Source organism: Podarcis cretensis (genome assembly GCF_951804945.1).
Source record: "Podarcis cretensis genome assembly, chromosome: 13".
Lineage (NCBI taxonomy): Eukaryota > Metazoa > Chordata > Lepidosauria > Squamata > Lacertidae > Podarcis > Podarcis cretensis.
The window spans coordinates 51,726,336-51,739,162 of NC_137182.1; the positions used below are offsets into that span (position 1 = coordinate 51,726,336).

Here is a 12,827-nt window from a genome sequence, read left to right on the forward strand (position 1 = left end):
GCCAAGGCCCAGAACATCCTTCCTTCCCTACAGAATCAAGAGTGGCAAGCCTCTGCCAAGCACAAAACGCCAGGGATTAGTTTTCAGGCATTTAAAATATAATAATTCATACAAGAGGCTTTGAAGAGCTACTGGGAAGTAGTACTCATGGGCAGGGAAGAAGCTGGGTCTGGTTCTAAGTGGAGATACAAGTTCTAAATCCTTCCTCATTCATGAAGCTCACTGAGTGGCCTCAGAGACAGCACCACTAGATGTAAAGCTCTTTGGGGCAGGGACTGCTTCATATTTGTTGGTTTTGCTTCTGTTCCCTGTAAAACATCAAGGGTGCTACATCAATGGTGCTACATCACCATCAACAACAGTGGTAATGGATAATGAATGTGTACAAGGGTTCGTCTGCCTTAACCAATTTTGGTTACAGTGGCATTTTGTTTAAGCTTAGTAGCAAAGGAGAAAGGATGCTTTAACTGTTTTATAAAATTATTCCAGAATCAAATGTTTCCCCTTTCTCTGGGAAGGGAAACTATAAACCGAGTCTGGAAACTGTTTCCTCTGTTTGACTCCCACCTTCACCGGTCCTTGCCTCCAAAAAGGTGAGCAGCATGGTGGGGACGGGGACTGAGAAGAATTATGAACACTGACACGCAACAGCTAGATAATTTTTTTAAAAGATATTATAGAGAATGATCACACAGTGGCTCAGACTGCCTCAGTTCTATGGGGTTATCTAACCTTTAATCATATTATCAGCACAATTTAGCCCCCTCTGACCGTGCTACATTCCAGAACAGAGCACCTGGAAACATTCAAAAGGGGTTGGCATAGCAACAGCTGTAGCTCCCTTCGCCCAGCAGCAAAGTAAGATTTTTTGTCAACTAAGCAGCGGCAGATATTTCATTGCACCTAAGCTCTTTTGTGCGTATTTAAGTCAGAGGTCTATTTCTTCTAGAGGGCTTCTAGCACTCAGGAAGGTCCATTTACCAGGCTGGCTAATGTCCTTTAGCCAAACTATATTTAGCTCTTCTAATTCTGGATGCTTGCTATCTTTAGTCTTAATTACAAAGGGGAGATTCACACCCCACTCTCCCTCGGTAAAACCAAGCGAAAGCTCCTGTTTTAAAGACCAGCTCTAATCAGCATTTTCCCACCATCTCCGCTAATAGAGATTTTAGTCAGCGATCCTGGATTGAGAAAGCATTTTTTAAAAGGAAGAAGGAAAACATACTAAATAAAGGAGGCGGCAGTGATCTTTTTTTCTATTATTTTTATTCATCTGCTATAACCTGAGACCCTAGCAACAAAGAGTGCCACATTCCACAGGGTCACCACAGGAACACAGGACCCAGAGCTCAGGGTCCTGGCAGATGAATAAAGCAAATGTTGGAGGATTACAAATGCAGTTACCCCACAGCCGCTTCCTCTTCGCACATTTTTTAAAAAATCATGTTCTTTGCAAATGTTCCCCACCATGGCTTAATTTTAAGTAGCAGTGCTCAAGGTCACAGCTTTACATCCCACAAATTTCAGAACAACAAAACTCCCATAGTTCCAATGAAGGTGTGACTAGGGATGATGATTCAGAATCACAAATTTTGGCATCTCAACGAACATCCAGAAGAGGCTATGATTACACAGGTACGCCTTCCCCCAGCCTGGTGCGGTTCCAGGTCTTTTGAGCTCCATCCCCAGCCAGTAAGGAGGTGCCAGCTGGGGCTGATGGGAGCTGTTGCCCAAAACACCTGGAGAAGGCCAATACTGTACAGGTTTAAGCACCAACTTTTGAGCGTTACAGAGCTCTTTGCTCCTGTGCTTGGTTAAGTGTTCTGTGAAACATGTAATCTTAACACAGTGAAACCAAACACATTTCCCTAGAATACAGCCCCATAGGATGCCAGTAGATGCACACGGCTCTTCAATTTATGAAACTGATTTGGAAGTGGCTGGATTACGGTTTTTACTTCAAGGCAAGTAGCATGATTAGCCTGTTGAACTGCAACATGAAATGTCCTGTGCCAAGTTAACTACATATGGCATAAACTTCTGTGGGCAAATGCCTGCTCTGGAAGTTCATACCACATGGTAAGACAATCCTCCTGCCCAAAGTAGATTTTTTTTTTTTCACCCTTTGGTTGTAACTTCCACATTTGTATGGTGGAGTCATCCCACTTGTTTTCCTCCTCTTCTCCTCGTCACAATTTCCCAAGAAAAATTCAGAAATGCAACAAAAATGTTGCATTGCCAGTTTTACAGACAACCTGGTTAGCTTCTACATCTTTCAACAGGTGGCGGACATGCAGAAATCAGCAGGGAAGGCTTGTTATAATAGCAGAGAGATAACCGTCACTGCCTGATCATGAATGCAGAACAAGTTGCTCTTAAAAAGGTATAAGGAGGAGGGGCTTGTGAAACAATCAGCAACTAGGCAGCTAGGAAAGCCCTGCCCCAAAAATGCACAGGACTGGAGAGGTTGGGGAAAAGAAACCTTTAGTTCGTTTTCTATCACGTGCCCTAAGAGTAACAAGGAAGCCTTTACATAGCCATTTTCCTGGTTGCTTGTGGCAATACTCAGGTGGCCAGGAAATAAAGTTTTGTAAAACTGGAAGGGTTTTTACTTTAGGCCTCCAAAGTGATAGTTAGCAAATAAGTAAAATAATGTGATTTTTTATTTTGCAAAGGAGAGGGAGAAAGTGTATCTAAGCATGTGGCCATTGTGGGATCAGCTCTGGTGCCATGCCAATAAAAGATTTGCAGAGTGTGGTCCATGCCAAAACAATGCTGTAAACACCTGCGGTTTGCTGTTATATCCAATTTGCCAAACGAAATAAAAATAGACTGCTGCAAGCAGCGGTAAGGTTGACTGAACAATTTTTTAAAAGGAGGTTTATGGTTTGAATCACGAAGTTTAAAAAACAAGAGCGCTTGCATATCAAAGCAAGCTACGCTGACGTCAGAGGCAAGGAAAGTGGCAGTGGACAAGCCACACACCCTTGGAGACTGCCTATCCCACAAAGCCACTCCCAAGCTAAGCAGTCATCAGGACTTTGCAGAAACTCCTGCAAGGGGTTTCAAGACTGTGGTAGCAGTGAAACCCATAAGCAAGCACCAAGGCAGAGACAGTCCCATTTGAGATTATGATATCATGGTCCCCACACACACCCTTTCCCCCTTGTATTAAGTGACCCAAATACCCATTTTCTCCTCCCAACTTCCCACAAACCCTCTCTCTCTTTTCCTCCCTGCTCCCCCAACCATGCAAAAAAAGGAAGAAATCAGAAATTGCTGGCTTACAGGTTTGCCCCTTGCTTTCAAGTGGGGGTTTCCATCAGCTGGAAAAACAGCAGACAGGCACACACACCCCCAAGAGGCATGCAGAAAAGCCGTTCCTTCCAATACCCCCACCCTACCCTCCTCATCTGCAGTCTAGAAATCTGCCCAAGCTCAACCCTTCTCTGTGGCACACATAGAACAGGAGAGAGGCGATTGCAGAGCCACCAGCCACCTAGAAAGACTGCCCTACTGCAGCCTTCCACAAAGTTGCCCAGAAATTCCCTGCCTTGCAGAGAGAAAGAGAGAAAGGAAGACACTCCCCCTTCCGCCTCAAGCACATGCCAAAGCGTGTGCAGCCCGTGTTCCTCTTCCCTTCCCCGCCCCCACTGCCAGCCACATTACGAAGCCTCTTTCGAAAGAAAACACAGAGAGAACATTCCGTTCCCGAAGAGCCCCACGTGATGCAGCCGTGGGAGCAGCCGCTGCCGTCATCACACTGGAGCAGCCAGGGCAGTGCCTAGACTTTGCCAAGCAGTGCAGGGAAAGAGTAGACGGAAACCCCTTTGAGAAGTTGGTTTAAAGAGGGGGGAGAATGCCTGGTATCACTAATAATAATAATAACAACAATAACAACTCATTATTTATATGCCGCCCTTTTAAGTTACTCACCAGTGGTGCGAGTTAGAAGGTCCTGCTTCTTTGGAGCTATTAGCCGACACAAGCCTGAGACGGGGAAAAATGCTCTCCTGTTACCCTTGACCAGCCCCTGGCGACTCCGCTGCTGACCCAACACATCCTATGGCTGACCCTCCTCCAGAGAGCAGAGCGGGGAGCACGGCTGAGTTGTGGCAGCACAGCACACTGTGGGTAGCAGAGCCTGGTTAGCCTTCCCTTCTCAGCAGAGTCTGTAGCAGCCCACTGTGTAACCAGGCAGGCGGAGTAGCTGTGGCCAGGAGCCCAGTGATGTCAGCAACCCAGTTAAACACTCCGCACGTGTACTGAGGTGCTGCTACCAGCAGGGCCTGGGAGGATGCCATTGGCTGGCTGGCAGAGCCAATGGGGCCACAGAATTCTGACTGCATAATCACCAGCAACGGGTTTGTCATTCATCCAGGGACTGTGCTTGGGGAAAGGGGTGGGGGAGATTAGAGCGCAAATAAATGCCAGTAAGGGCCGGAAGACGGATGCTCAGCCCCAGCGTGAAGAGTCTATTTGAAGGCGCTCAGCTACCATGCGAGTCGGTTGCTATTTAGAGCCATGCACACAAATTAAAGCACTCAATAGCACTTCCTGAATCAGCTCTTTGTTGTCATGCTGGCACCAAGCTCCAGGCCTATTCTGCGCCTGCTTTTCCATTGCTGTTCCCCTTTTTGTTTTGGAGCCCCCATGGTGGGCGGAGCCACAGGCAAAAAAAAAAAAGAAAAGCAAGAGAAATGAAGTATGGCTCACACACCTTTTGTGCAGCAGGCTATGTTGCAGCCACACAAAGTTCGTTGTGCACAATCATGCACATAACTTTCCACCCAGGCAAGGAAAAGGCTCAAAGATCATTTCAGCCAAGCCAAAGCATTCAAGGAGGGTGCTGAGGAGTGGTGTGGCCAGAGGTGCAGCGGGGGGGGGGTACTGGGCCCCAAATTTCTCCTGGGAGTGATGCAATGGCTCAGACACCAACAGGCTCCACACAGCTGAAAAAAAGCAACGCGGGCCTGCAGGGCGCCAGAGTGGAATGGGGCTTGGGCACTGGGATTCTGGCATGCCCTGTCTCATCCTGCAGCACCTCGCCCTGCCCCTGTAGGTGTCTCACCCCCCCCATGTGCAGCACGCATGTGCAGGGCGCATGAGCCGCCCCAAGCCACTAGCTATGGTATCACTGGGTGTGGCCTGGGAAGAGTACTGAGGGCCAGAAAGATAGGGCTAAGGGCCAGAGGGACCCAGCCCTGAGGCCTCTCCCTTTATTTACAGAGTGCTGAGTGGGCAACATTACATTTCCGTGCCCAGCTGATGCTCAGTGCCCAGTCGTTTCACCTGGACTTTCAATATTCAAAGGGTGCTCCAATTTTTGTGGCACTGGAAGGAAACTCAAAACTCACATGAAGGGGCAGAAAGATTACACACACAATTCAAACAGCAAATATCCCTTTTCTAAATTTTATTTTATTTATAGCCCTCTTTTCCCTTTCCCCTTTGTTAAATGTGCAAATAAAACATTAATTTTTAGAAACTCAAATAAGAAAGAAAATAAAACAGAACCTCATAGTTCATTGATCACAACAAATATTATTGCCTTTCAGTTTAGTAGCACAAACACCGGGTACAGTGAGGCGCTGGCCACAACTGCTAGAAGCCAGCATGGGGCACATAAAATATTGACTCTGGCTGTATTATCTGGCCATCACGCTGCCTTACTTTCTGGCGATAAGGCCACTGCAGTGGATACCTTTTTCTGCCCCAGGCAGCCTGGCAGCTGCCAGAGGGATCAGTATTTTGCTAGCAGATAACATGCAAAACAGAAAGGCTGCCAGGTCCCTCCCCCCTCATCTCCAATATGCCTCTTGTTTTGGCTGTCAACCAAGGATTCGTACAGCTTAAAATGCACCCCTTGCTCCCTGAAACTTGAAATGGGCTATTGTGGCTCCTATGCCTCCCATAACTCTCTGGCAGGCAGAAAATTCAGTAAGTACCACTGAACGTTCAACCAATCTTACTAGATTTACTAGCCTGCTCACCCACAGATAAGCCTACTTATTTACAGCTGTTACGAACAAAAATTTAAAAGAACACAATCTGCCATACCTAGTCACCTGGAGCAGATTCTTCTTCGCCACGAGCAAGCAAGGAGAGCAGCTATATCCAAGCTTGACATAACTCTGCCCCTTGCTGCCCTGAAAACTCTCACATCCTTTTTGCCAACAATGTAAAGCAACTAGCGTAATAATTTCTGTGTCTAAAGTTGCTTTAAAAAACCTTTATGATAATTTTTTTCTGTTCTCAAATATTTCTGGACAGGGTGTCTCCTGCTCATGTTCCTGTACTATATACTGATGCCTTGATTTATATGTTATGTAATAGTTTATTTTGCGTAATTGTTATGCCACCCGGGAGAGCTGCCTGAATGTGCTTGTATTAGTGCAGGTGTGGAACTCTCCCTACCCCACACTGGAAACAACAGGGGCAACCTGCAGACACATAGGCTCAACATGTGCCGGACCTACACAGTGCAGTGCTCTCAAGGGCATGTCCTACTGGATCACTGACAGCTGTTTCATTGCCCCAGGGCAGACTTTGCCAATGAGGGCGCCAGGTTGGCAAAGCCTGCCCTAGAGAGACCCAGTGCCTGTGCTCTCTTCCATACAGAAAACTGGTGGGCATGAACACACGGAACACCAGTGGGTGTGACATCAGCATACACAATGTTGGCCATTCAGTAACAGCTTTTTTACACGTCATATATGTCTGTTCCTGCTAGCACTCTAAAAAGGTCTCTTAAATTTTTCCAGCATCTTTAGCCTGAAAGCTTCAACCGAGGCACCGTAAAACACACACCACCACCACCCCGCAGGTCTCCAGCTGCAGCCAGGGAGATAAAGGCTCAGCGGATGTAATTTTCCACTCGCCTTTGTTTAGCCTGAATTATCCATTCTTGCGTCGACACATGGTCAGGAAGGGAGCAAAGCAGGCCTCTGGCGGCCCGTTTCCCCCTCCGGATACAAAGGCACAAACACACACAAGCATCAGCGTTATGCTCTCCGAACAAAGGAGCTCTGGCTGGCATTGTAGCTGCCTTTTGTAATCCTGAACAGTGGGACCCCCTAATGGCTCCCTCTCTCTATTCTCTCATTCCTTACGCCCGAAGCCACAAAGCGCCAGCGGTAATTGCACTCTCCATTGGTCCTCTAATGCGCACCCACGAGTGCCCTGGGCCTCTCGCTGACCTCTTTCTTACTGGGTGGATGGAGAGCCCTCCTGCGTAGCCACTCATTCAAAGGAAGGTGTTACAAACTGCTGAAGAGGGGAACTAGACTGACCAAAGGAGACGTACTCTGCAAAATCTGCCAAGGTGGGGATTTTAAAGATGATTTTAATGCTTTATTGTTTTATCACTTGTTGTTTGCCAGCCTGGGCCCCCTTTGGGAGGAAGGGCAGGATATAATTTTAATAAATATTTCTTTATCCCTGGGGCTATTCCGGGGGAAATTGCATTTCTGCTCCATAAGCAGCCCACTGATTCTTGAAATCATTTAGGAGAAATTGTACTTCCAAATAAAAAGTTTTGAAAGGTAGACATTTCTGTCCCTTGCTGCAGTGTTTCAGATTTTGCAGAACTCTTCATCAGGTAGAGAGAGAAACCCAGCACTGAAAAAACATAAATGGAGATAAAACCACTGCTCAGTTTCACAGTGCTCACATGCTCTATATGTCAAAGAGGATGGAAAACATGGGTAATAAAATAAGCTTCCAACAGACTGGTGGGGAGCCAGAGAGGATGAAGAGAAGTCAGACTTCTGACTTTTTGCTCTATTGCAGCCAGTAACACATGTCCCAAATATCCAGGAGAGTTGGCTGGGGTTAAAAAAAAAAACCCCCACCAGGACGTATAGGAAAAAGCCTGTGCTCAGCTGCAATCAGGGAAAAGCTATTCAGAATCAGGAAGCCCTTTAATGCAGCTGCCTGTAAGAGGGACAAGAGAGACTGATTCAGCAAACCACTGAACGGAACAGGGAGGAAATGACTGCTGTATAATGATTACCACACATGAGCCCACGAAACAAAAGTGCAAGCCAGGGGTTCAGCTGGCGGGGGGGGGGCGGACGGACGGACCCTGCAGTGTAGGGACAGAATGGCTTGGCTCCTGAATAAGTCAAAAGAGGGTCTCATGAAGGCTGAGGTAGAGAGTGGAAGGGATAGTGGACTTTTCTTCCCTTTACAGTTACAGGTAAACAGGGGTCTGCTTAAAGATAACCAGGGATTCAGGCTTGCAAAGAACCAGTCTACTGTGGGAAATATGAAGTCCTTCAGAGCCCAAGTAAGGAAAGTGCCTTTCACCCCATTTCAGCACACAGAATTACTCACACTGGGATGTTTTGAGAGATGGGCTAACAGAAAATTGCATTGGCTAGTAACTTGTGTTGACCTATTTGAAAGGCTGCCTTGACTAATTATGCAGATATGTCTTTGTTTTACAGTGTCAATAATATAGCCATTGAGTTCCCTATAAAATATGCATTGGCACTAATTGAGCAACTTTGAAGTGTACTGGAATGCATGTTGTGGTTAATCATTTAACTGCCACTAGAGGGAACTATTGCATACGTGCTGCAATAACGCTTAAGCAGGACAGCAGATACAGTAACCCATCCTGCTTAACGTAGCCTTCCTCAAGCTCGTGCCCCTTTGCCCCAGGATTTTCCCACACTTGCCCCCCTCTTCCCTGTCTCAGGAACATGTGGCCAAAGGACCACAAGTCCTGGTCCTGAGCTCCCCAAAACATCAGCTATAAGGATACCTGAACATAGGAATCTTTACTCCTGGTCAACATATTTAAGTCAAACTTCCCCTCAAGAGTGAAGCATGGGAGGTAGAAACTGCAGCTTGCAGATCTTCAACTAAAAACACAGCATGCTGAGAGGGCCTGGGGCTACTGCAAAGGGAAGGTCGGCTGGTCCCTTCACACATCCAAGGCTGCAATTCTGCTTTGCTCCCTCTCACAGCTTTCTCTCTGTCTCTGCCCTTTGCCGCCTCAGCCTGGCAGGCTGTCAGCTGTAATAAGAGCAAGCGGAACTCCCTTCGAGCAAGTGTGAGCCAAATTCTTTCCATAACCAGGTCATCTGCTCCAGCCTGATGGCCATCATGTCACTCCTCTCTCATTCAAAGCTCTTATGTAACACTCCCCAGCCAAGCTCACAAGGCAGCTGGAAAGAGCAGCTGCTGCGAGGGGGAGGAGCCATCTCACAGAAGCTCCTCCCCCTTGCCGCATAGCTGAGGGTTATTTCCGCACAGCGAATTTCCAGAGTGGAGGTGGCAGCCTATAAAAGGCAGAAGGGAACATTGTGTTCTTTTGGCTCACTCCACAAGTTCAAGGAACTGACAGCTCCTCCCTGACGCCCCCTGCAGCAACATGTTAATTTCGTCTCCAAACAAAGAGGAGCGATATAATGCAAGCAGTGACGGTGCAAGGAGCAAAACATTTCCTATGAGTCATGGATGCCAATGAAACTGGCAGGGGCTTTGCCTGCACAGATGGGCACCCCAGAATTAATTGCACCCTGTCTGGATAGATTTGGGGGGGACAGAATATCATCTCTTCACCCACTCCAATTTCCAAAGGGGTATCTGTATCCACAATGCATCACTGAGCAGCAGACAAAGGAGCTTCACTCCGTGGGGCAACCAAGCCAAATGCCACATTAAATTCCGGACATTTCTCAAACTTTGGTCTCCAGCTTTTGTTGGACTGCAACTCCCATCATCCCTAACTAGCAGGACCAGCGATCACGGATTATGGAAGCTGTAGTCCAATAACAACTGGAGACCAAATTTTGAGAAACAAAGGATAAAAGCACTGGGTTGTATCTAATATTAGTCATCCTCAAAAGTATATGACATGACTAACTTAGATCCATTTATTTCACTGGGTCTATTCTGAGGAGAACTCACCTGGAAACAATCTATTATGTTACACTGCAGGAGCAACCAGTCTTATGATCACCCCTCCTCTTTTTATACCACTGGACTTCCAACAGTTAAGACTCCAAAACAGAACCGTCCACCCAATTTGTTGTGCTTCTGGTTTCTCCAGTTTTGGGAATATGCCGCCCCCTGCTGGATGCACCCAGCCTCTCCAAAGCCCGTGTGCCTAGCAGCAGGCAGCCTGTTTCTACATGAGTGCCCAGCCCAAATGTACATAGTCTGACTGAGACACAGTGTCCCAGAACAGCTCAGCAAAACTGGGGCAGAGCTTCAGCCGGGGAAGTGAGAGATGCTGGGAAATCACAGCCTGCACGTGGATCAACACTCCGAGATTGGAAGCCCCGCCCAAGAACTCGCACCCAGGAGCAGTCATTGCTGCGCCACACCCAACCTTCCCAATGGCCTTTCCCCTACTGTACACTCTGCTGCTGAAGTGAGAGGAGGTGAGGGAGGGGTTTTCTGTGATTCTACCAGCTGGAACTACAAACCTCTGAAGTCAGCAGTAATATATGTAATCCCACCCACCCAAAGTACCGCCTGTTTCTGGCCACCAGCAGAGCTTTTTTCACCACACAGGACTCTGACTGGTTCAAGGCTAGCTGTCCCAAATGAAGTCTGAAGTCTGTAGCGGCGAAAGCAGAGCAAGTTTGGCTTTTGCTACCAGCTATTTAGCTTTGTCAATGGATATTCTGTCCTCCGTGCCCAGCTCCTGGCGTTCATACTTGTTTTGGATGGCTTATGAAGATGCCCTTTGCAGTTTCACTCACTGGGCAGTCTCATCTGGATGAAGTCCCTTCCAGTTCCCTGCTCCAGCCTAACGTTTAAACAGTACTGAGAGAATCAAGCAACTCCAACTGGGTCAACTTCTTGGAAGGAACTATCGCCTGTGAAGCTAGCAAAGCTGTTTTCAGGCCAGGATGTTTGCCGTTCCTTCTTTCGGAACACAGCTGACGTTTAAATCTGGGGTTAGAGGCTGCCGATTATAATCGTTTCTGCAAAAGGGACATTGACCTGCTGAGATGCCTGGCACTCGGATGTTCTCACAGTAATCCGGCCGCTGCGCTCTGCTCTCTGGAGCCCGCTCCCCTCCGTCAAGAGTTAAGCTCCACTTCAGCTGTTCCCTTTTGGTGGCACATTTTGCCTGTCCCAGCAGCACGCCACATAAAGCAGCACTTGTCAGACCTCACCACTCCATCTGACTCATTAGGAAGAACTTCCTGACAGTAAGAGTTGTTTGACAGTGGAATTTGCTGCCAAGGAGTGTGGTGGAGTCTCCTTCTTTGGAGGTCTTTAAGCAGAGGCTTGACAACCATATGTCAGGAGTGCTCTGGTGGTGTTTCCTGCTTGGCAGGGGGTTGGACTCGATGGCCCTTGTGGTCTCTTCCAACTCTATGATTCATTTTCTGGGTCATCTGAATAATGAAGGAATCTCATATTCCTGGGTATTATCTGGGGGGGGGCAGTTATTTGAGAGATAAATACAGCTCTTAGTGTGGAAGCAGTAAGAAGCTCAGGACACTTTCAGAATAATGATGGGATGTATGTGTGTGTTTTCTTAATCAACTTTGTTTTAAAAAGGTGTTCTTCTCAGAAAGCACACAAGTGCCTTGCAGGACCTTCCTGTGAAAAAACCTCAGAAGTGGATAAACCAATGTGTGATCCAATAAACTGACAAGAAGATGGGGGGGGGAGAGAGAGACTCACTGCAAAAGAGTTATGTCAGAAAGGAAGAAAACATCAGCCTCAAACAATCATCCTTTTAAGCAAAATGTAGAGGGGAATAGAGGGGAAGCAGAAATAGCATTCAGAGACACCATCCTGCTCCGGCAGAAAGCACTTCCCACCAGCTCTTTGGAGGAGGGATTTAAATCCTCTGCCTTCTTGCACTGAAGTGCCTTGACTGCTTCAGTGGAGAAAGAAGCTGCAGAACACCAACAATAAAGCCTCTGCCACGCAGCAGCAGCAGAAAGGGACGGAAGGAGCCCTGCAGTGCAGCAGTCTCTTCTAAAGGATTTATGGAGGGGGGTTATTCTCTCTTTTGCTGGATGATTTGTTATTTTTCGACCTCAAAGTCAAATCATAAAACCCCAATGCTCTGCTAGTGAACGGCAATATCTCAATACTTCAAAGAAACCTACTAATAAAACATGGAAGGGGAGGAAATCCGCAGTGAAGAATGTTCTGAGGGATAGCTGGAAGTTCAGACATCTCCTCTCCTCAAATTGGTTTGAAGGTTTCATCAAGCAAGAGCCACAAACCAGCTCCTGCCCAATTTTCACTTCCAGAAGATCTGAGCATGAGGAATATTCCCAGAAGCTCTTATTTGCTCACCACCTACAGCTCTCTCTGAACTGCAGAGCAAGAAAAAGCATTGAGGACTTGGGGCTCACTGAAAGGTATGGGAGAATCAGAGATAGCAGCCATGCTGGAGGATATGCAGATACGGACCTGATCAGTTCTTGGGAGAACCCCACATGAAAGTGGGATGTAAGGAGAATACATAAATATCCAGCAATATAAAGCAATGCATGGGTCTCTAACTGCTGGGTTTGGCCAAGTAGTAAAGATCTTAAAATTTAGTTAAATCTAAAGATCTCTCACTGGTGGGCTTTTGGCTACCAAACAGTTACATCTGCCTTGCTCCTTACTTCCTCTGTTATCAGGCTGAGCTGTGCTTCCCCCCTGTAGACCTCTGAATTTTATTTTTGCCAAGAATATTGTTTATTTAATTTTACATGCAAATGCATACTAGTTACGTCTGCTAAACAGGAAAACTACTGTATTTAATAGAATTGGTAGCTCATTGCATGTGCATGTGACAAACTTTTCACTACATATTCAGCCACCTCCTGCACCCCAGGGATCGTGCTCAG

At 47.0% G+C, this 12,827-nt stretch overlaps 1 protein-coding gene across 2 annotated transcripts in view; it reads right to left on the reverse strand.

The window, feature by feature from the left end:
• PER1 (period circadian regulator 1) overlaps nt 1-12,827 on the reverse strand; it is a 38,018-nt gene that overhangs the window by 22,541 nt on the left and 2,650 nt on the right. Inside the window, exon 1 of one of the 2 annotated variants that reach the window (XM_079951735.1) lies at nt 3,289-3,378. The exons of the other annotated variant lie outside the window; for it this stretch is intronic. The gene's annotated coding sequence lies outside the window, so the exon portion shown is untranslated. Of the gene's footprint in view, nt 1-3,288; nt 3,379-12,827 lie in introns of those variants that run through there. 2 annotated transcript variants of the gene reach the window in all.